Source organism: Jaculus jaculus, chromosome 12, assembly GCF_020740685.1.
Source record: "Jaculus jaculus isolate mJacJac1 chromosome 12, mJacJac1.mat.Y.cur, whole genome shotgun sequence".
Lineage (NCBI taxonomy): Eukaryota > Metazoa > Chordata > Mammalia > Rodentia > Dipodidae > Jaculus > Jaculus jaculus.
In genome coordinates, this window is record NC_059113.1 from 106,484,773 (window position 1) to 106,508,521 (window position 23,749).

The window sequence follows — 23,749 nt, forward strand, 5'->3', positions numbered from 1 at the left end:
TCTGCACTCACATACTTAAGTAAGTAATCGTTTCACTTTTAAGGGTTATTATAAAGACGAATGTTCACGCCGGGCGTGGTGGCGCACGCCTTTAATCCCAGCACTCGGGAGGCAGAGGTAGGAGGATCGCAATGAGTTCGAGGCCACCCTGAGACTCCATAATGAATTCCAGGTCAGCCTGGGCTAGAGTGAGACCCTACCTAGAAAAAAAAAAAAAAAAAAAAAAAAAAAAAAAAGAAAAAGAAAAAGAAAGGCAAATATTCACATTTTATTTTAGAAATATTTCCTGGAATACCTTATTTTCTAAGCTGTTTACCAATGACTGCTACATTGGGAAATGTGGAGTCTCTGTCCTTGGATATTCATTCCTTCCTCAGGCCTCTTGACATGATTTCAGTTACCGTGCATCTCTTCAAATTTCAAGTTCTCAGAACTTCCCTGCATTGCTCCTAAATGTAAACGGAATCCTTTCTCACCCATTACTCTTCGCATTGTGCCTTATATCTCTCCCTAGTTCTTATCATATTCTGTGTTTATTCATTGGTTGTCTCTGTCCTGCTAAAGAGTAAGATACATCATAGTAAAATTTTACATTGTGGCTCTTTTTGTCCACAACTTTAAATCCTCTCCTAGAAAGTGCATGACTTGTGGCTGTTTTCAGCTAAATATCTGTTCCATGTCCATTTGCTAAACAGTGATTTTAAAAAATCCTAGTTCGTTCTCACAAATTAAATTTTAAAGTATAATGATAAGACTTCTTTTGAAGGAGAACTGATGTTGATGTGAATCTAGCATCTATAGATAATCATGTCATACATTGAAATTAATATCTTTAATATTAGCACTTTGGAGACTAAGTGGCAGGTGGTTCCTCATGAGTTTGAGGGCAGCCTGGGCTACAGAGTGAGTTTCAAGTCAGCCTGTATTAAAGACCCTACCTTAAAATAAACACAAAACAGGGCTGGAGAGATGGCTTAGTGGTTAAGTGCTTGCCTGTGAAGCCTAAGGACCCCGGTTTGAGGCTCGGTTCCCCAGGTCCCACGTTAGCCAGATGCACAAGGGGGCGCACGCGTCTGGAGTTCGTTTGCAGAGGCTGGAAGCCCTGGTGCGCCCATTCTCTCTCTCTCCTTCTATCTGTCTTTCTGTCTGTGTCTGTCGCTCTCAAATAAATAAATAATTAAAAAAATTAAAAATAAAAAAAAAATAAACACAAAACAAAACAAAATTAAATCATATCTTATAAAACATGTGTTTTAAATAAGGGCAGAGGCATAGCTTGATGATCCTAAGTAATATTTTTAGATTCTTTAGACAGCAGTCATGTGAGATCTAATTCATTTGATCACTATCTTTGGTGGATGGCTGAGTAGCTTTACCTTAAAGGTAGATGTTTCCAATTTATAGAATAATATTTAATTTAATCCCTAAAATTTTTAAACTAAACTACTCACTTTTTATATGGTTCCTTGTGACTTCAGGCTTGAGAAAAAGAAGCCAACAAGTGAGAGAGGCTAGAAGGCCCCAGAGACTTCTTTCTTTTGTATCTGTGGACTTAAGCCTCCGCTTGTCAGGGGAAGACCGACATGTAGTCCTTAGAACCAGGGAAGCTTGCATCAGGAGCACAGCAGCTAAAATGTGGAGGAATGCTCCTGGCAGACAGGCAGGACCGCACGTGGAGCATCATCAGTCAGGCAGGACGGCACGTGGAGCATCATGAGACCGAGTCAGGCAGGGGCAACCGCGGGGGGACCATTGTTATTGTCTCCGTGCCTTCTGAAGACTGGCCAGAGAGGGCCAGAACAGCTCCTCCACTGCCCTGCAGCTCCAGGTAAAAAGCCGTAAGTGGTAAGCGAGAATGCAATGCTGGTTGAAGAGGGTCAGCAGGGGACAGGAACGGGAAGAAGCAACTTTCCCCAGTCGCCACAGCCACGAATAAAGCGCGCAGTGCGCTGAGGAGCGGTGGGGGTTTGAAAGGTCGTAACACACAGGTGACAGGCACAAGATGGAAAAAGACACAGGAGTTCCTAGCATGGGGATTTGGGTACATCGTGCTCACAAAAGATCAGTTCCTGTGCCTTCCTTTGCCCATCAACAGATTCCACGCCTCCTACTTAGTGGATCTCCATGTCATGCAAACGTTGCTCTCCTGGACTTTCAAGGGCTGGCCTTTACAGCGATGTAACAAGCAGGGAGCATCTTCATACAGAGAACTGAGTGTTGACCTAAGGGAAAGCCATTCTCATTAACTGTGGCATGATTTTAATTAAGGGCAGGGTTGAGCCAATTAAACCTTCTTCCTAGTGGGCAAGTATACTACATCTCTGTCAGAGAATTTGCTTCTCTTGCCCCAGGCTAAGCTTCTCTTATCCTCAGATGGGGGCAGTGAACGTGAATAAATGGTTAAACAAAACTCAGTAGTAAACAAGGAAATGTGTTACTCAACAAAATACATAAATGATTCATACAAATATGCTATAAATATTTACTTCGTATAACAAAGTTGATATGATCAAATATTGATTACACAGACTTCATTTTTAACATTTTAATATTGTATAATATATTATAACTGTCTTAGTAAATAAATATTTATTTACTCATTTATTTGAAAGGAGAGAGAAAGGGAGGGAGAAAGAGAGGGAGATTATAGGTGTTCCAGGGACTCTAGCCTCCAAACAAAATCCATACACATGTGGCACTGTAAGCATCTGGCTTTATGTGGGTACTGGAGAATCAAAAATATATCATTAGGTTTTGCAAGCAATCACCTTGTCCACTGAGCCATCTTTCCAAACCTGATTATAATTTCCTCAGTGGTCAACATAACATACTCTACTATACATCTACAGAAGCAACACAGACATTGGGCATTACGGTCTTATTGTATGGTACATTGTTTGACTACTTTATAATAAATATACTTACTCACTGTGTAGGTCTATTTATCAGTTACCTTCACCATGCTAAGGAGAAATACCTGACCAGAATCAGCTGAAACATAAAAGAGAAGGGTTCCAGAAGATAGAAACTCTCATGACAAACAGCATGGCAGGGAAAGGAAGCTCTCATGACATCATCTCATCATCAGGGAGAGAGAGAAAGAGAGAGAGGAGTAGAGAACAGCAAGCATTTCCATGTTATAAAGCTTCAAGTTTCTACCCCAGTGACAAACTTCCTCCAGCAAGGCTCCACCTTCTGAAGAGGCTACACTACCTCCCAAGGCCACAAAGTGATAGTGGATAAGGCTCTTAAGGGTAAAGCCTACATTTAAATAATAACTTGCACTGCCAACATAAATGCAGGTAACTGAATATGTAAATACAATATATGAATTTAAAATATAATACCCAAATTTTAAAAATGAAATATGAATATTCAATAATTTCAGAAAATAATGGACTTTCTTTGACATTATTTCAAAACTCATATTTATACTTATTATTTTGAGACCAGAAAGGCTTGGTCAGAAAAGTACTTGTGCAAGCATAAGGACTTGAGTTTTGTGTCCCTAGCACCCATATAAAAACATGTGTTGACTGATGCTTATCATTCAACTAATGGGGCGGTAGTCACAGAATTTCTGATGCTTGCTGCCTAGCAAGTCTATCCCAATTAGTGAAAACTAGGTTCAGTAAGAAATTCAATCTCATAAAAATAAGATGGAGAGCTGAAGGGATTGTTCAGTGGTTAAAGACACTTGCTTGCAAAGCCTGATGGCTCAGGTTCAATTCTCCAGTTACCATGCAAATCCAGAAGCACAAAGTGGCACACACATGTGGAGTTCATTTTCAGTGGTGGGGAGGGCCTGACATGCCCATTCTCTTCCTCTCTCATTCTCTCTCTCTCTCTCTCTCTTTCTCTTCTTCTCTCTCTCCTTCTTTGTGTCTCTCTTAAATAAATAAGTAAAAATATCTTTAAAAAATAATATGGAGGGGCTGGAGAGATGGCACAGCAGTTTATACGCTTGCCTGCAAAGCCTAACAACTGGGATTTGATTCCCCAATACCTGCATAAGCCAGATGCACAAGGTGGTACATGAATCTAGAGTTGACTGGAAATGGCTACAGGCCCTGGTTGCCCATATTTCTCCCTCTCTCTCTCTCTCTTTCTCTCTCTCTCTCTCTTTTTTCTGTATGTGTCTTCAGATCTCTCCACTTGGAAATAAATAAATAAAATATCTAAAAATAATATGAGCAGGGTGTGGTGGCAAACACCTTTAATCCCTGAACTTGGGAGGCAGAGATAGGAGGATTCCTGAGAGTGCAAGGCCACCCTGAGACTACATAGTGAATTCTAGGTCAACCTAGCCTAGAACAAGACCCTACCTTGAAAAAAAAAATCCCCCAAAATAAAATAAAATAAGGTAAAAAAATATGGAGAGTTGTTGAGGCAGACATCTATAGGGAACTTCTGACTTCATTGAAAAGAAACACACACACATATACAAAAGTGTCCACATACACATGAACATAGATAAACATACGGACACATATACCACACACATAAATAAGTAAAACAGCTGTAGATGCAGGATGGGAAATGGAGGGGGGATTTGAATAAAAGTTATGAAGAACTAATAATAGCAGCAAGAGACTCTGAATACAGCTCTCTTTGGACTTTACTGCCCTGGCAGCTGAGATAGAATGTCTAAGTGGGAGCATAAGGCTCCATCTACTTACCTGACCGCACCGTGGATCATAAAGAGTGATGGCATCTTGTTCATGAACAGCATGTTGGATCCATGCAGGTGCGTATGGTCTGCCCCAATACACTAAGTTTGTGTCTGACTTAATGTAGCATAGGGTTGTCTATCAACACAACAGAAAAGGTTTCACTTCCTCTACAATGGCATTCTGACTTTTGTCTAAGAATGAAATGTGATTTAAAGTGTATCACCTTGTTGCTGGAGAATTCAAACCCCTCCCCGTTGCCTATTTACAATTTATTTCAAGTAAGCCCCTCAGTTTGGTTTGTGGCATGCACAATTTCTTCAGTTTTGACAGATTTATTTTGAGCCTGACAGTAGTATCACCAAATAATGTCCATGTTCTAAAGGGAAGGTACTTATGTTGTCATTGGCAAGGTAACAGCTTGGCAAGGGAATAATACTCAGTAACAAAAATGCTGCTGTGAACAAGGGTAGCTCACATCTAGGATTCCAGTCTACTGTGTAACTGGAAAATGTAAAACATGGAAGAATAGCAGTCTGACCTATTTTAGTTAAATTTTTAAAAGAATTATCTGTATTTAAAGTAAATTTTCATTTAGTTTTCTATGAAGCTATGCAGCTCTGTATACTATTGAACGAATGCATTGTCTAGGTCCTGCACTCAACAATGCATGGAATAAAAAGGCAGACTTCAAGCAACTGTGAAAGAAACAAAGACTTGAAGAGAATTTGATGCTTTCAGCTCCTGTAACAAAAGTTTTTCATTAAGTTGAAGTCAATCTGAATATGAAAGGAAAAAAAGTGAATGAGTGGAATGTAACCATGGTATTCATAAGAATTTTATAGGCAATGAAAAGATTCACAGAATGTATAATAATCTCATATATGATTTTTATTAATATTAAAATGACCACTTTAATTAATACATTGTCCATGATGTACTAGGTAGGAAAATCTTCAGTAAAGGAGCACAAAACTTGCTCATTTGGGTAACAAACTGAAAGATCCAGCATTTCACAAATGTATATCTTGTTCTAGATATATAAACAAATAACCAAATCTCTAAGAACCATATACATAACATAAAACCAGAACATATCAATATATATTCGGAAACATATATTATCTCAAAACTGAAAACAATAGTATATTGATAAACTAGAGAATACATTTCACACCTATGAATGAAGGAGTACATTCATGGTTTCATACTAAATGTTTTGGGACAATTATTTGTTAGCCTGAGATCAAAATCCAGTGCCCTTCCAATAAATATTCCATCAAGCTTTTTGCAGAAAATGGAAAAAAAAAAAAGTAGTAGCCCTAAAAGTTACATAAAAATAAAACAGACCTTGGATGTCCATTACCAAGTAGGAGAACAGGAAATTATTTATTGTATAACTGTGATTCAAGACTTGCCATGTCAGCTACAGTAATCTCAGCAGTGTTATTCATACAGGAACAAGTTAGCATGGACTTCAGGGTAAGATGGCAGCATAGGAGTCACACTAATCCAGCCTAGGGAGGGATTGAGCAAAATCAGAGCAAAATACACTTTTCATCTGAAAAGTAAAAGTATATAGCTTTTATTTCTGCCACAGTGAAGAAGCAGGAGACACAAAGATCTATCAGAAAGGAGAAAATCACCCAGAATCCCACCTAGGAGCTCACGCCCGCTCTGCGTTCAGCAGCAGGAGCAGAGACCAAACAAGGGAATCTGCAACATCATCAGCCCCCTTGCAAAGTCAAGGAACCTGAAGGGGAGGCAAGGGGACGCAGATGGGAGGAAAAGCTGGGCGGTTCCAGCACAACTCCAAGCTCTCTGCACTCTTCCATCTCCCAGCCAACAGAACCGCGACCCTCCAGAGGATGAATTCAGCTCCTGGCCGCAGGGCTGCCAGCCCAGCTGATCAGAGCACTAGATTCACAGCACAACAAGGAGGGATCGAGGTGGGAACTCAGCATCGGTGAAATTGGAAGCCACCCCAAAAGGTAATGAGGCCAACTGACAAATGAGCAGGTACACAGGCCTGCACAGGAAGTGCTAATCTCCTTCCATGTCAGGACAGGTTATGGGTTACATAGTGTTGGTCGGCTTTACCATTCTCAATTAAGCTGTAATTGGGGGATGACTATTGTTGCCTTTAATGCCTTCAGACTCTTAGGGCCTTTGTCTTTTTCTCCTGTAATTATTGGGGGCAGGGTCTGATTCAGACCCAGGCTGAACTGGAACCCACTTCAGAACAGAAATCTTAGCCTCCCAGCTGATAGGACTAAGGGTGTGGACCTCACACACCATGATCTGGGGCTTTATGAGGATGTCTGTCTGTTCCGATCCATTTACTTGCATACCCTGTGCTGGTTTTTACTGATTGTGTATATGGCTCAGTTGAATTTTAGAAATTGCTAGGAAAGTGCTTTACCCAGCTTACGAGAATACTTGAATAGCAGGCAAAGTCAACACCTAGGATCACTTCTGCGGCTGGATTGGAGTACAAGAGCTGCACTTGACAGTTTATACTCCTCCTCTTAAGGTACATGAAGTTGGACTACCAAATCTAGAAGCACTGCAGATTATTAGAAAACCCAAGCATCAAATCAATTCAGGATGAAAAAATTGCAACATTATAATACAAGAAAAACTAAGGCTCAAGACAATACAATCCCACCAAAAATTATTAATCCATAAGAAATGGCCCCCAATGAGAATGTTTTAGATAAAATGCCTGACAAAGTTTTCAAAAAAAAAAATGATTTTATCTATCTATACTCAAAGTAATCAAGTTAGAAAACAAAGGAATTAAAGAAGAAAACAAGCTCTGAAGAAATTAAAAAAAAAAAAAAAAAAAAAACCCCACAGGAAACCAGCCTAATGAAATAAGGAGGTCATTACAAGACATGAATAAGGAAATGGAAATATTGAAGGAAAATCAGGCAGAAATTCTAGCTCTGAAAAGCACAGTCAAATAAAAAACTCTGTGGAAAGTCTCACAAGTAGAGTGAATGAAGGAGAGAACAGAAGATCTAAACTAGAAGACCAGGTAGCAGATCTAATACAGTCCAACAAAGAGAAAGACAAGCTGATAGGAAGGTATGAATGGGAATTTCAATATATCTGTGACACTATAAAAACATCAAACATAAGAATTCAAGGTATAGTAGAAGGAGAAGAATTTCAATACAGAGGCTTAGTAGGTATTTTCAACAAAATCATCAAAGAAAAGTCTTCCCAAGGTAGGAATGAAATGTTAATGCAGAAACAGGAAGCTTTTAGAATACCAAGCAGACAAAACCTGGAAAGAACCTCTTCTCACCATGTTATAATTAAATTACTAAACATGCAAACCAAAGAAAATATATTGAAAGCAGTTAAGAGAAAAAGCAAGTTACTTACAAAGGCAAGCCCATCAGAATAACAGCAGATTACTCAACACAAACTTTAAAAGTCAGAAAGGGCTTGGAATGATGTATTCCAAGTTCTGAAATAGAACAACTGTCAACCAAGATTACTTTATCCTGCAAAGCTATCTATCCAAATTGATGGAGAAATAAGGACATTCCGCAATAAAAACAGGCTAAAAGAATTTATGACAACTAACCAGCTCTATAGAAAATACTTGAAGGAATCCTTCATGCTGAAGAAAAAGCAAAATACACATATGAGGAAATAGGAAAAAAAAAATAAACCACACTCAAATAAAAGTTAAAACAAGAGAGTAAAGGGAAAACGGGAAGCACTACAAATCAAGAAGAATGGTGAGAATAAACACATACCTTTCAATAATAACTCTTAATATCAATGGCCTCAATGCCCCCACCTAAAGACACATGCCTGCATGTGTATTAAAAGGCAGGATCCTGCCATTTGTTGCCTCCAGGAAATTCATCTCAATAAAAGATAGGCACTGTCTTAGGGTGAAAGGATGGAAATGGTATTTTAAGCATTCTTTCAAGTATCTAAGAGCTGGTAGAGTCTTTAAGGTCCTTTATGTATAGAATCATATCATCTGCAAATAATGATAATTTAATATCTTCCTTTCCTGTTTGGATCCCTTCTGTGAGTGTCTCTTGCCTTATTGCTATAGCTATGAACTCACAGTGCCTAGCAATACCTTCACAAGACCCTCATAATAGGAGAAAAAGACTATGACATCAAAATAAAAGAGTGACTAATGGAAAGAGGGAGGGGATATGATGGAGGGCAGAGTTATGAAGGGGAAAGTGGGGGAGGTGAGGGAAATATCATGGTTTATTGTTTATTGTAAGTATAGAAGTTTTCATTAAAAACATTAAAGAATAAATTAGTAGACAAGTATAATACAAGAGTCAGTACAGAGGTTAAAAAACCAAAATGTGTATAGAAAAATTTATATATGCATTATCATTTAGTTAATATTAATAATACAGAGTTAATCAATGTTTAATTATAAACTAAAATGTACTTGGGGCTGGGTGTATAGCTCAATTATAGTGAACATACTTAGCATACATGAGGTTCTGGGTGTAATTCCTAAAGTGGAAAATTAAAATAAGCAAAAAAAGGGCTAGAGAGATGGCTTAGCTGTTAAGCGCTTGCCTGTGAAGCCTAAGGACCCCAGTTTGAGACCCGGTTCCCCAGGACCAACGTTAGCCAGATGCACAAGGGTGCACACATGTCTGGAGTTTGTTTGCAATGGCTAGAGGCCCTGACAAGCCCATTTTCTCTCTCCATCTGCCTCTTTCTCTTTCTGTCTGTCACTCTCACATAAATAAATACATTTTTTTTAAAAAAAAGGAGAAGCTGGGTGTGGTGGCACATGTCTTTAATCCCAGCGCTCCGGAGGCAGAGGTAGGAGGATTGCTGTGGGTTGGAGGCCACCATGAGAATACAGAGTGAATTCCAGGTCAGCCTGTGCTAGAGTAAATCCCTGCCTTGAAAAACCAAAAAAAAAAAAAAAAAAAACCTTTTTTCTATGATACTATTGACATGGGTAGTTATTTAGGCATTTAGCCTATCTATAGCTCATGTATAAGTTGTAATTTACAGTTTTACATTGAGATACTTATATAAAATATATTATTTTTCTTCTATGAATCCTCTGTTGTCTACAATGTTGACATGAGTTCATGTTTGCCTAGCATGCTCTGTATAATATTGCAGAAAGAGTGCATAACTTTGTATATTCTTTTGAACTAAGAAAGTAAAGTTGTATCCAGGGAAGGGCATTTTGAAGATTTCAGGATTTGACATTTCCTCTCAAAACCTGTTCTGTTCTGTTTGTGTTTAACTGTTAGACTATTCTATGGTTCAGTTAACAAATTTATTTGTTGTTATTTTAACTTAAAGAGGACATTCTTCTTATGTTTATAAATTTATTTATTTGTAAGCAGAGAGAGAGAGAGAGAAGGGGCCTGTCAGGGCCTCCACTGCAAATTAGAAGTGTGTTTTTCAAGGGTTAATCATAGGAATGTGTCAAGAAAATAAGCCCTCAGACTACTGGCAGTGAGTGTCATTGTCTGTATGCACACAGTTGTCAATATGACGGTTGTACAAGATCTCTTCAGGACCACAATCAGAATGTTGGTCAAATGTTGACACCAACAACTGTTTCCCATGGTACAGCTGAGGGATGAGGATGAGATTTTTCAGAATTCTTGAAATGGGGGCTGGAGGCAACTTTCCAGAGCCACACAGAACTGGGCAGTGACTGAGCTCTCATTAAGGGTTTCATGATGGTGGCAGCCTGTTGTTCAATATCACTAAAATGTGAAGTATTGGGGGCTCGAGAGATAGCTTAGCGGTTAAGACACGTGTAAAGCCAAAGGATCCAGTTCCCATTACTCAGTACCCACTTAAAGCCAGATGCACAAAGTGGCTCTGGAGTTCATTTTCATTGGCTATAAGCCCTGGCATGCCCATTCTCTCACTCTCTCTTTCTCCATCTCTCTCTCTCTTTCTCTCTCTCTTTCTACCCCTTCTCTATCAAATAAATAAACAAAAATTTTAAAAATATTGTTTACAAAAGTAAAGTTTTGAAAGACACATAATGGTGTAGTTTATTTACTCTTATGGGCTCCAGATTCATACAGATGGCGTTGCAGTCAGGCTCGCATTGCTGGCAAAAAATCACCTGACCAAGAGCAGCTTTTGGAGAAAAGGTTTATTTTGGCTTACAGACTCAAGAGCATGCTTAATGATGGCAGGGGAAAATGATGGCATGAGCAGAGGGTGGACATCATCTCCTGGCCAACATAAGGTGGACAATAGTAACAGGAGAATATGCCAAATTCTGGCAATGGGCCACTGGCTATAATACCCATATGCCCACCCCCAACAATACACTGCCTCCTGGAGGTTTTAATTCCCAAATCTCCCTCAGCTGGGAACCTCGCAATCAGAACATGTAAGTATATGGGGACACGTGAATCACACCACCACAGATGACATCAAGGGTCTTTTGCAAGCTGACACATGCCCTACCTCTACCACTGGACTTGAAGCCCTTTACTCTCTGCCTTTTGTTAGATGTGTTCATTAAGCAAAGAAGTTACTCGCTGCCTTTTTTTTTTTTTTTATTAAAATAAAGAAAATCCTTCTCATGAAATTTTCTAATTATTAGATGAAATGAATTTCATGCAAATTATAGCTTGTGCAAGAGAAAGTGTAAATAACTGGTGTTCAAGACAAAAGATTCAAAATCAAGATAAAATAAATATCAAGATAAAATAAAATTTAGATTCACTGAGATGTGTGTATGCATTGCCACATTTCGCATATAACAAAGTTAGCTTACAGTAGTTAAACATGTGAAGGGAAATTCATTTATTCAATTCACACTGCCATGGAAGTTGATTTGATTTGCTGGACGAGTAATTTCAGTTCACCTTCAGAACAAGGCCATCCTTCTGCTAACCAGGCAGTGGTTGCCCCCCCCCACACCCCGTGGCTGCTTGTTCAGCCATCTGCATTGCTCCTCTTCTCTCCCGCCCCCACCAGCCATTTTTCTTTCCTGTCTGACCTAAATCAGTGGTGTCACGTGTCCTTGGTCACTTATACTAGAAATTTGAACATGCTTTCAAGCACTTCCATACTGGCATTGAAAATCAATTTCTACAAATTGTTCTGAAATTTCTACCCACATACCTTTTCTGGGACCATTTTATTTTGTATCTACAGATACTGCTCATAACCATGCCATCATGTGCTCTCTGCACATGCTGCTTCCTTGATGACCCAGCACGTCTCTCTCCTCACATGCCCAGTCAGTCTGTAAATCGGGAAATCTCTGAGAAGTTCTGTATTTATGCTTAATATCACTTCCACCTTCGTGTTTCTAGTAATTTATTGTATTTGTCTAAAGAATTGAATGCTGTCTCACTTTAACCCATCAGATTGGCTATAAATATACTACAAATTCTCCATCTTAAGCATATATGTATAATGCTATATTAGTTATACACATAAACATATAATTTTCTGTTATTTATCTGTCTATGTATCTACCAATTCTGTCATTCGTCTTTACTTGGTAATGATTGAGTAATGGTTTCAGGATCTTTGCATACACCAAAATTGGAGGCTGCCCACATGCCTCTTAAAAATTATATTAAATTTGCATATAACCTATTATCATAGCACCTTTGATATATCCTTTATATTTTTTATATTTTGTTATTTTTTTTTTTTGAAGTAGGGTTTTACTCTAGCCCACGCTGACCTGGAATTCACTATTTAGTCTCTGGCTGGCCTCAAACTTAACAGCAATCTTTTTACCTCTGCATCCCGAGTGTGGGACTAAAGGCATACACCACCATGACTAGCTATCTTTGATATCTTTTATATTTTTTGAGACAAGGTCTCACACTGTTTAAACTCCTTACTGTCCTCCTGCCTTCAGCATCTCAGGGCTGAGATCATGGGCCTGACACATCCTAAATACTTCAACCACATATAAATCACGTTTCGTGAGCAATGCAGTACAAATGTCATGTAAACACTTGTTTACTGTATAGCTTAGGAAACCACTACTGGAAAAAAGATCTATACTTGTTCAATACACATGTAACTTTTTTGCCAAACATATTTTGTTTCCATTTAGTTGAGGCTGCACAGAGACAAAAACATCTGTATCCTGTGTGTGTGTAAACATAAGCAGCAAACTCTGAGAGAGATCACTCTATCGTCTCTCTCTGTAATCTGTATATCATCTATGTATCATCTGTCTATCCTCTAACACTGACTATTTCTACTTGTCTGTCATCTTTATAGTACAGTGTTCATTATTACTTAGCAAAAACTACTTAAACTAATAGCCCTAAAATCAAAACCGCCAATCAATAAGATAGGCTGTTGAATTGAACATACATTATTCAAAAGAAGAAATACAAATGGCTAAAAATTTTTTTATAAATATATTTCTAACTCAATGTTATTTATCAGATAGAGAAAGAAGAAGCACATAGAATGGGCACACCAGGGCCTCCAGCCACTGCAAAACAACCTCCAGACGCATGCGCCACCTTGTGCGTCTGGTTTTGTATGGGTACTACGGAATGGGACCTGAGTACTTGGATGTGTACTAATTGCGATGGGGGAGGGGAAGGAAATATGATGTAGGGTGGATGTTCAAAGGGGAAAAATGTACGTAAAAATATTAAGATCTGCAGATGAAAGAAAACATGCAATTTTTGTCTTTCTGGACCTGGGCCACCTCACTTAATATAACCTTTTGCAGGTTCCATTCACTTTCCTGCAAATGACCATTTTTATTTACAGCTAAGTAAACTCCCCGTTTGTATCTGTACCGTACTTTCATCACCCACTAACACCTGTTGGTAGGTGTCTGAGTTGGTCACGTTTCCTCAGCAGTGATGAGCAGTAATGAACATGGATGTACAGGGGTGTCTGTAGTAGGATAGAGTTCTCTGGGTGTTTGCCCAGGAGTGGCAGAGCTGGGTGTCCCCAGGGAGCTCAGTCTTCATCTTGATCTAATCCTGTAAAGATCTGAGCGTGCCCACACTTTCCTCCATTCTCACCAGCAGGCCATTAGTGCCAGAGGGAAGCACTTGCCGGGTGCAGACAGCTCTGCTCTGACCACCAGGTCCTCACTATCCCAGGACAGCTCCCCTGCTTCCCTCAGAGACCTCACCTGGCTCTGTGAGATCAGCGCAGATCTTATCTCTAGCTGAGGAAAGACCTGCTTTGTGTATCAGGAGCCACTCTTCTTCCTCCAGGGTTCTGATCTTTGTTTCTTTGTTTTTGTTTTTTAAACATTTTATGAACAACTTCCATAATTATAAATAATAAACCATGACAACTCCCTCCCCTTCCCCATTTTCCCCCTTTAAACATCTGCCCTCCATCATATTTCCTCCCCTCCCCCCTCGCAATTACTCTCCAGGTTTCTTATCTTGCCTGCCACCTTACTCAGAAGTCCAGCAATTGCTTTTTGCTTTTCATTCGTCATCCAAGTTTTCCTTTTCATCAGTCCTATTGCTTTAAAACTTAACATCATTTTAAAGATATTTATATCAACACACAGTTCATACTTTTCTTGAAAATTCAAGGTCAGGACTTCTGTCCTTTAAAATGCATGGTTTCTCAATCCTATCTGAGCATCCTTCATGTCTGAGACACGTGTGGAGTTGATAGGCATTTACCATTTCATTAGAGACAACTGTGTAAAACGTTAGATGGAGTAGAATTTGGGTCACAGGACCATGACCCAAAGTGAAGAATTTTCAATTTTATGGGTTCTGATTATTCAAGCTGCAATGAAATTATTTACAAAAGCTTTGATTGTATTAATGTACAGTACACATTTAATCTCTGAAGATAATAATGCTTGGATATATATTGCTCAGACACATATACATATACATGGCTTGGATGTGTATATATACATATATCACTATAATAATCCTTTCTCTCTATCTATCTATCTATCTATCTATCTATCTATCTATCTCTCTATATATATATATATGTACACATACATAAAATACTTGGGTAGATACATATGTATATAAAATGTCTGGGTTTCTGTGAATATTATATATACATATATATGCATATTTATTAATTATTTGGGAATGTGTATATGATAACACTTGGAGAATATATATATATTCATATATATTTATAAAAATTTTGGTATGTGTACATAAATTTTATGCATATATATATATATATATATATATATACACACACACATGATGCCTTGGAGATTTTACATATGTATCTGTGGGGGGGAGAGGGCAGTCAGGTTCGCATTGCTGGTAGAAATCTCCCAACCAAGAGCAGATTTTGGGAAAAAGAAGTTCATTTTTTGATTTACAGGCTCAAGGGGGAGCTACATGATGGCAGGGAAAAATGACGGCATGAACCGAGGGTGGACATCACCCCTGGCCCGCAAAAGGTGAACAGGAACAGGACAGTGTGCCACACACTGGATGGGGAAACTGGCTGTAACACCCATAAGCCTGCCTCCAAGAATACACTGCTCCAGGAAGCGTTAATCCCCAAAACTCCATCAGCTGGGAACCTAGTATTCAGAACACCTAAGTTTATGGGGGAATCCTGAATCAAAGTACTACTCTATATATGTATGTATGTATATATTTGAAATACTTTATTGCACTCCAACTGTGTCCTGGATGTAATCATCAAAAGCTCAAAAGTCATGCCCATCTCTCTCTTATGTTGTAAGAATTATTGTCTGTCATTGTCGTGAAACTATTCAATTTATCCTCTTAAATTTCATACATGTTATAGATTTATACAATTGCAACCATGACACCTGAGAATCACTGGATATATTCTTGGGCAATAGAATTGTACTTGTTGTACCCATTTTTGTCATGAGCAGAGGCACTGTCCCAGGTATAATTCACTACTGGTTTCCATCCAAAAGAAGGCCTTTTTTTCTTTCTTATTTGTCCTTCTCAATGCACTTAAGCAGTAGATACTAAACTATATTGATGCTTTGTACCAAAGGAGAAAGCAGAGTCTCAAAAAACTTGCATATATTTTTCAGGGACACATATTTATAATGTTTAGTTTGAAAAGGAGATCTGATTTGAACTATCTTATTCTTTAAATATGATGGATATTAAGCCCTTCATAAGATATAATGTTTGACAAGTATAAAGTATCATGATTCTGAATCATAGGAAATTAAATAAGCTGCAACCTGACACTATTTTTATCAGAATATCTTTTTTTCTTTCATTTTCAGTGAGACATTACATTTCATTATGTTAATAGATATGAACATCTTACTTGAATGAAAGCTCTCTGAGAAAATTAAAACTAAATTAATAAAATGAAAGCTCTGGAAGAACTTATAAAGAAACTGTAGAGCAATTTTCATTAATGTAACAATGCTCAAACAGAAAATGGCTAGAGATTGAAAAGGTTCAATGAACTAGTAATAATATGACTAAAATTTCTGGTGAATGTAGAAAAAATGGTCAACCTCATCAATGTAATCAGAGAGTAGAAATTTAATTATTAAATTCTAACATCTCCAAGCATTTACAAGAATGTGTAAGAGGTTTTGTCAACGTGGTGTGAACTAAACTTCACATTAGACCTCAGACAAGACCATAATTACCTCAAATTTCACAGATACAGTGCACACACACACACACACACACACACACACACACACAGAGAGAGAGACATATATAATTTACAAATTTGAATGATCAAAATATTTCAATTTATATAAAATTAGCTAAATAAAATTATATACAGTATAGTCAAAATATCCACCAAAAATGTTCCTTATATCTTACCAAAATGAAAACTACCAAATATTTTAAGTATACAAATGGACTAAAGCAATTCTCTCATAGTTCTCAGGCAGCATTTGATGTTTACTGTCTATAATGCCTTTCTAAATATGTATAATAACCTTGAAATATGTTTAAGAATAAAATAAGAAGACAATCTGCTCTTTTATTTTAATAATACTGTTCTTAAATTTGGGGTTGGTTACAGTTGCATAGAAAGATGGTAAGACCCTATTGCCGATGATTTCACATGCCTGAGCAGCAAAATCACTGAGAAATAAAGCTGGTGCTGAGCAGGAAACCTTCTCCCTGTAGCCCAGCCAACTGAAATCTGGAAAAAGTTGCACTGTATACAGCCTTATGGGAGACAGAAGTCATCAGTGGTGAAAACAGTGGACACTGGAAGCCTCAAGTTTGGCCAGACAGGCCAAATGACTGGATGAGTTCAATAGTGGCGTGTCTGCTCTGGGAGAAACCAACTGCTCTCTAATTGGACTGAAGGCCCACTCTGTGGGAGGGGATACATGCTTGGTACTGAAAACCTGATCAAAAGCCTATGGCAGGGAAGGTCATGAGCCTTAGGGATACAAAGCCTGCTCTTGTCTGGCTAGATGCATATATTTTGCTCACCATACTGCCCTGTAAGCACTACACTTGTTCATATTCATATATTAATGCTATTCTCACTTCTGGTTAGAGAAGCTTCTCTTTTCAGATGTTAATGACCACTGGGATGACCCAAAAGTCAACTTAGTGTTGAAAAGAAGGGATGGAGGAGTGCCCAGCAACGAAACATCTCTATTACACCCTACAAGGCTCAGAGTGCATTGTGGAAGAGGTGGCAGAAAGAATGTAACAGCCAAAGGAAGGCTACCATCCCTTACATACTACTGTCCAGACAGAAATTGGCCTCGATATTCAAGACCTTGCAGTGCCTAGAAATACATACACAAGACCCTCATAATAGGAGAAAAAGATGATAACAACAAATTAAAAGAGGGACTACTGGAGGGAGGAAGGGGATATGACAGAGAGCAGAGTTATGAATGGGAAAGGGGGAAGGGCGGGAAATAGCCATGGTTTGTTATCTGAAAGTATAGAAGTTTTCTCTAGGTGAGTCTTATCTAAATACCCCATTCATAGAGGCCTTCTCTACGAATGATGTATAAAGTCCCCTCAAAATGTGCTCTGATGGAAGACTGTAAAATAGGAAGGGGAATGCAGTCTTACTCCTGCAATGGAGCTCTAGGAGCAAAAGGGAAGGAGCTAGGATGATTTACATGGTAATAGTGAGGGATGGTTGGAGAAACCACTATGCATTCAGGTTGATCTCAATGCAGGTTCGAATGATTTTCTTTCTTTTTTTTTTTTCTTTTGGTTTTTCAAGGTAGGGTCTCACTCTAGCCCAGGCTGACCTGGAATTCACTCTGTAGTCTCAGGGTGGCCTCGAACTCACAGCAATTCTCCTACCTTTGCCTCCCAAGTGCTGGGATTAAAGGTGTACACCACCATGCCCGGCTCTCAAATGATTTTCTTAGAGATACTTACTTTCAAGAGTTTAATTCACATATACCTGCTTATTAGATCAACTAAGAGTCACAGAATTGATGGTATCTCAATAGAAGTGGCAATTGATGTGGTCACCCACCCCACACCCAGAGTCTTGCTTTCTAATTTGATATCCCCATAGAAAGAGGTGAAACCTTCAGAGAAATGGCCGACGTAGCACAAGTCAGGAAACACGCAAGGCAGGCTGGGAGAAAGTCACACATAGTGTCAGAAAATGAGCAGCTGCTCATGTGTCATGATGCACATGATGTAATGATGTAAGGTGGCCACGGAGGCAAGTGCATGAAGTTGCAGAGCGCAAAGCTAGAGACAAACAATGACAAAAGGAGTCGTGAATAACGGTGAATGCCATTACAGCCAGGAGTTGGATATATATGCACAAACTCTCAAATGGGATGTGCAAAGGATTAATGAATTAGATCAATAACCAGTGCTCCCACAGCCAGTACTGCCAGCCAAAGGAAGTACACCATGAAAACTGGAGTAGCCAAGAGGAGCATTTGCAGGCATAGTAAGCTAGACACAATCTACTGTGCTGAGTAGGTTCCTGAAACAAATAACAATGAAAACATACGAAGTGAAAATTAAGATTGTACACACATGCACGCACCACACACACACACACACACACACACACACACACACACACACACCACTCAGGCTGGTCTCAAACGAATGATCCTCCTACTTCACTGCCTCCTTAGTAGTGAGATTATAGGATTTCAAGTGTGTGCCACCACGTCCAGCCACTCTTAAGAGTATTTCATAAGGGATGTTAGGAAAAATAACGATGTAATCAACACCATCTCATGACTTGTAAGAAGTTCATCCCAGGAAAAACTGGACGTGGAATGCATAAGAACTCATCCATGCTATCTTCACAGTTTTCCTACAAGCTTAAAACCATCCTGAAATTAAAATTCCGTTTTAAAAACATCCTCTGTTCTTCTATTCTCACCAGCCACAGATCTCTTCACATCTATCATTTTGACTTCTGCAGTGTCATAGAAACGGCATCATACAGGATGTCACTTTCTCAGAGCTGAAATACACACTTGGAATTCATCTGTCGTTCTGCATGACTTGATAGACGTCTGGTATTCTGGAATACTCTTGCACTGTTCCATTTTTATCATCTTCTTGCTCCACTAATTCAAAACCAACTTGTTTCCTTCCAGACTTTGTTGATTTATACAGATCTGTTACAAACACTCATGTGCAGACTTTAATGTCGATGTAAAATTTCAAAGCAGTTGGGTAAACACCCAGAATGAAATTGCCTCATCATATAGAAAGATGGATTTTACAAGGAAGCCAATAGCTGTGTGAGAGTCTCCACCGTGGGGCAGCAATGGAATCCTATTTTGATTAGTGGAACTGAGAACCCATGACTTCTGGGCAGGAGGCCTGGACCAGCATGCTGCCGGAGCTCCCAAGGCTGTTGTATAACAGGATGGACCTTGAACACGTGGGGTGGCTAGCATACTGGGGTCACCACCACGTGCCTCTCCAGCTGGCACAGCAGTGGTGGAATAAGTCCCCAGCGCAGTTATTGACATCTCTTGGGCTGAGCTCCAGCTCCATGCGGCCGCTGGAGTTGGAGGAGGAGGAGGAGGATACTGCCTTTGATATATTTGCCATCACTTCTTCCATTCCAAACGCATCTGGCCTGGCTAAACAAGACAAGTTCCTGGCCCCTGTGACACCCGGAGCTGCCCAAGAATGTCTACCCTTATGAGGAGCACAAATGAGGTTCAGAAAAAGCAACGGTCACGGTGGTGACTGAAGAATCTTGGTGTGGGCACGGACACGTGAATGCCAGGGCTGAATGCCCATTCTCTACAACTTTTTCTTGTACTTTGGCTCTTCACAGAAAGCCTCTTCACTCACAGCCCATTCAAATATATATATAAATATGTATAATTTACATGTATTTATGTATTTATATATAACTTATATATTAAATATATTCTTATGTTAAATAACTTTCTCCAGTCTTCCTCAGCAGTTGCACCATGCTGACTTCTTCCAACAGTAAATGAGAGACCCTAAGCAGACTCACCGTCCTTGTCATGATTCTGCTGTTTGGTGATATCGTGTAAGTATTTGTTCACATTTTCTAAGAGATGTGATGTTGAGAATCTTCTTATATTATTAGCTTAATCTATTTACATATTTAGCTAGCAGTTAGTCTTTCTTATTTTCGCAAATTTTTATTTTCTTATAATACTGTTTTCACAATTTGGAGTGCATTTTGTGTTATGTGTTAGCAGACAAGCTTTGTAAATTTTCTTCTCCCACACTGTGGCTCTTTGATATCTTAAAAGAGCCTTGTATAGAGCAGTCTTATAATTTTAATAAAGTCCTACATGCAAGTTATTTCTCTGTGGATTTTTCAGGGCATGTTGTATCATAGTACTGGCCACCAAATTAAAGACATACTACTTTATCCTTTCATTTTAAAGTATTTTTATAATTTACTTGTAAGCAGAGCAAGCAGAGAGAAAAATGGGTGAGCCAGGACCTCCAGCCACTGCAAGTAAACTCCAGATTCACGTACCATGTTGTGCACCTGATTTTATGTTGGTCCTGGGGAATCAAACCTGATCATAAGGCTTTGCAGACAAGTGTCTTAACTGCTGAACCATCTCTCCAGCCCTATCCTATCTTTTACTGTGTAAGTTCTAGATTTAAATTTTGCATTTGTGTCTTTGATATATTTTCTGATAATGTTTCGTCAGTTGTAAAGTCTTGTGTATATGCATAATTTATAAAGCATTGTTTTTAATAATAGCTACTGCATTCTCTTAAGTTAGTTTAATTGTTATTTTTTCCACTTGTGTAATTTTCACACATATATTTAGTGCATTTTGATTGTATTCTTTACAACCACCCTCTTTTATCTCTTTCTATTCCTTTGTTCCCCATCCTTGGGACATTATTTTAAAGTCAGTTTATTCTAGGTAAATGGTGCATTTTAGAGATCTGTATTTTGTTCTTCTGTTCTGTGTCTATTTTTCTAGTATGATCTGACTTGATTCCTTTATATTTCTATCTAGTCTTACAGATGGATAATGGGATTACTATAACTTTGGTCATTTACATAACATTAGTTGCTACAAGTCCTTTGACTTTCCATGTAAGTTTTAAATCACTTTCTTAACATCTGGAGGGTTTGATATTTAGCCTGAAAAGTTTTAATCTTTCTTTGTCTTACTATTTCCTTGCTATGTTCCTGTTTTTCCCCTTTAGAATGAGAATATTTATCCTGTGCATATTGCAAGTATGTAAATTGTGTTTTGACCTTTTAGGGGCTCACATTTCAGAGCTTGCTGTGAGTCTCAGAAGGACTGGGATGTTTAACTGCGTTGGACTGTTAAGACTAAGCAGTCTCTTAAATGAATTTTGCACTATGAGTTTAATATCAATTTTTAGGTGTTAAGAGTGAAATACTACAACCTAAAAGGTATGTTTGGGGTATCAAGTTGACAAGAGGTGGACTTGTAATGGTTAATCTTCATTGTCACTCTTACTGCATTTAAAATCACTTGGGAAATTCTGGGTGGGTCTTTGCTGGTGTTTCCTGAGAGCTGTAACAGAGGAGAGAAGATCTACCTTAAACATGGGAAGTATTGTGCTATATGCTTGTTTCCAAAGGAAAAGGAGAAGCTGACTAGACCAAACATTCTTGTACCCTTCCTCTAACTGGAGACAGTGTACAACAAGCAGCCTCGAGATCCTGCCATGATAGACTACTCCACGGAGCCATCGTCTGTTCCTCGTTATGATAAACTGTCTTCTCACAACCTGTGAGCTAAGAGAAACCTTACATTACTTTTCTTAGCAATTTTCTCACAAGAGGAAAAGCAATGGATACAATAACATAAATGTACTTTCAGATAACATAGCATTGCATTGGGTGCAGGTTATTTACCCAGGCTATTTCTTTCTTCCTTCTATTACTTGTGACCCTGTTGCTTTCATTTCTCTCATTGTATTCTCTAGTCAGACCAATATGCTTGGCATGGTTATTGCTTTAAAGAAAAAAGTTTTCATTTACATGAAATTAATAAATAAAATATTTTATTTTACTTTCATCTATGACTTTTTGAAAAGTATAGTTTCTGATGTGTGGAATTTTAGTTCTGTTTAAATCATTTCTATTAACATTTCTTTTGGGACATATTTGCTAGAGGTGAATTCTTTGTATTTTTGTTGTTTGTTTGTTTGATTGTGAAAACTGTTGTTTCTCAAATATGTAGGATAAATTTGTTAGATAAAAAAAAAAAATCTGAGGCTGGGGAGACAGTTCAGTAGTTAAGGCATTTTCTTGCAAAGCCTAAGGACCCGAGGTTGACTCAACAGTACCCACGTAAAACCAGATGCACAAGGTGACACATATATCTGGAGTTCATTTTGCTGTGGCTGGAAGCCCTGACATAGCCATTCTTTCTCTCTCTCTCTCTCTCTCTCTCTCTCTCTCTCTCTTTGCAAATAAGTAAATAAATAAATAAAATGTTTAAAAAACCTAGGTTGATTGAGTTTAGACATTTTCATTGTAATGCTTTATTTTAATTCTTACTAGATAGCTTATGATGAGATTATTACAATTCCAATATTTTCTTAAATCTTTTAGGTGTCTTATCTCTTCATCTGTCTGTTTCTACCTTTGATTTTCCTCTGTTAGAAGGTGCATCACGTGGGCTGGAGAGTTGGCTCATCAATTAAGGTATTTGCCTGTAAAGCCTAACCACCTGGGTTTGATTCCCCAGTATCCCCAAAAAAAAAAAAAAATGTACGAAGTGGTGCATGCATCTGGAGTTCATTTGCAGTGGCTGGAGGGCCTGGTGTGCCCATTCTCCTTCTCTCTTGCCTCTTGCTCTCTCTCTCCTTGCAAATAAATAACACACACACACACACACACACACACACACACACACACACACATGAAACAAAAGAAGTTTCACCAGGTCTCATTGCTATTACATAACACCTGTAGAAGAAATCTGAAAAATCAAGGTTGCATCTGCGCTTATGATATTAGGGGATTTCCACCCATCATGGTGGCAATATCTGGTAGAACAGCTCAGTGCAGCAGAAGGATGTGGCCAGAATCTTGACACCACAGCTGGAGCTAGAAGCTGAGAGCTACAGTGGAACCAGGGCTGGCAAATAGCTTTCACAGCCCAACACTAGCAATCTTTGCCTATTGCATAGCCTCAACTCACACAGTTACTACAACCTCCCAAAATACCACGAGTAAATCAGGATCAAGTTTTCAAACACATAGCACTGTGCAATAGTGGGTAGAGGATGGAATTCAGGATTTAAACCACAACTAGATAATATGCTTTTGTTTTTCTTGTAAGATTTTGTATTTTTTTCAGTATTTATTCTGCCTGGTATTCACTGAAATTTCTGAGGCTGTGGCTTGATATGTATACTTCAAATATTTATTTTCTTTCTTCTGCTCAGACATTCCAACTTGCATTCATAATGTATAAAATTGAATATTTACTCACAATTCTTGGTTGTTCTGCTGTGATTTATTAATCACTTTTTTTCTTTGAATTTCTGTTTGAGAAGCTTCTTTTGACCTCCTTTGGCATTCACGAATACTTTCTTCAGCCTCGTGAATTCCATTGCTTAGCCCTTTAAAGTTATCCTTCACTTGGTGGTGTTTTAGATTCTTAGTGTTGCTTAGCATTCCTTGTTACAGAGCTCTTAGTATGCCTT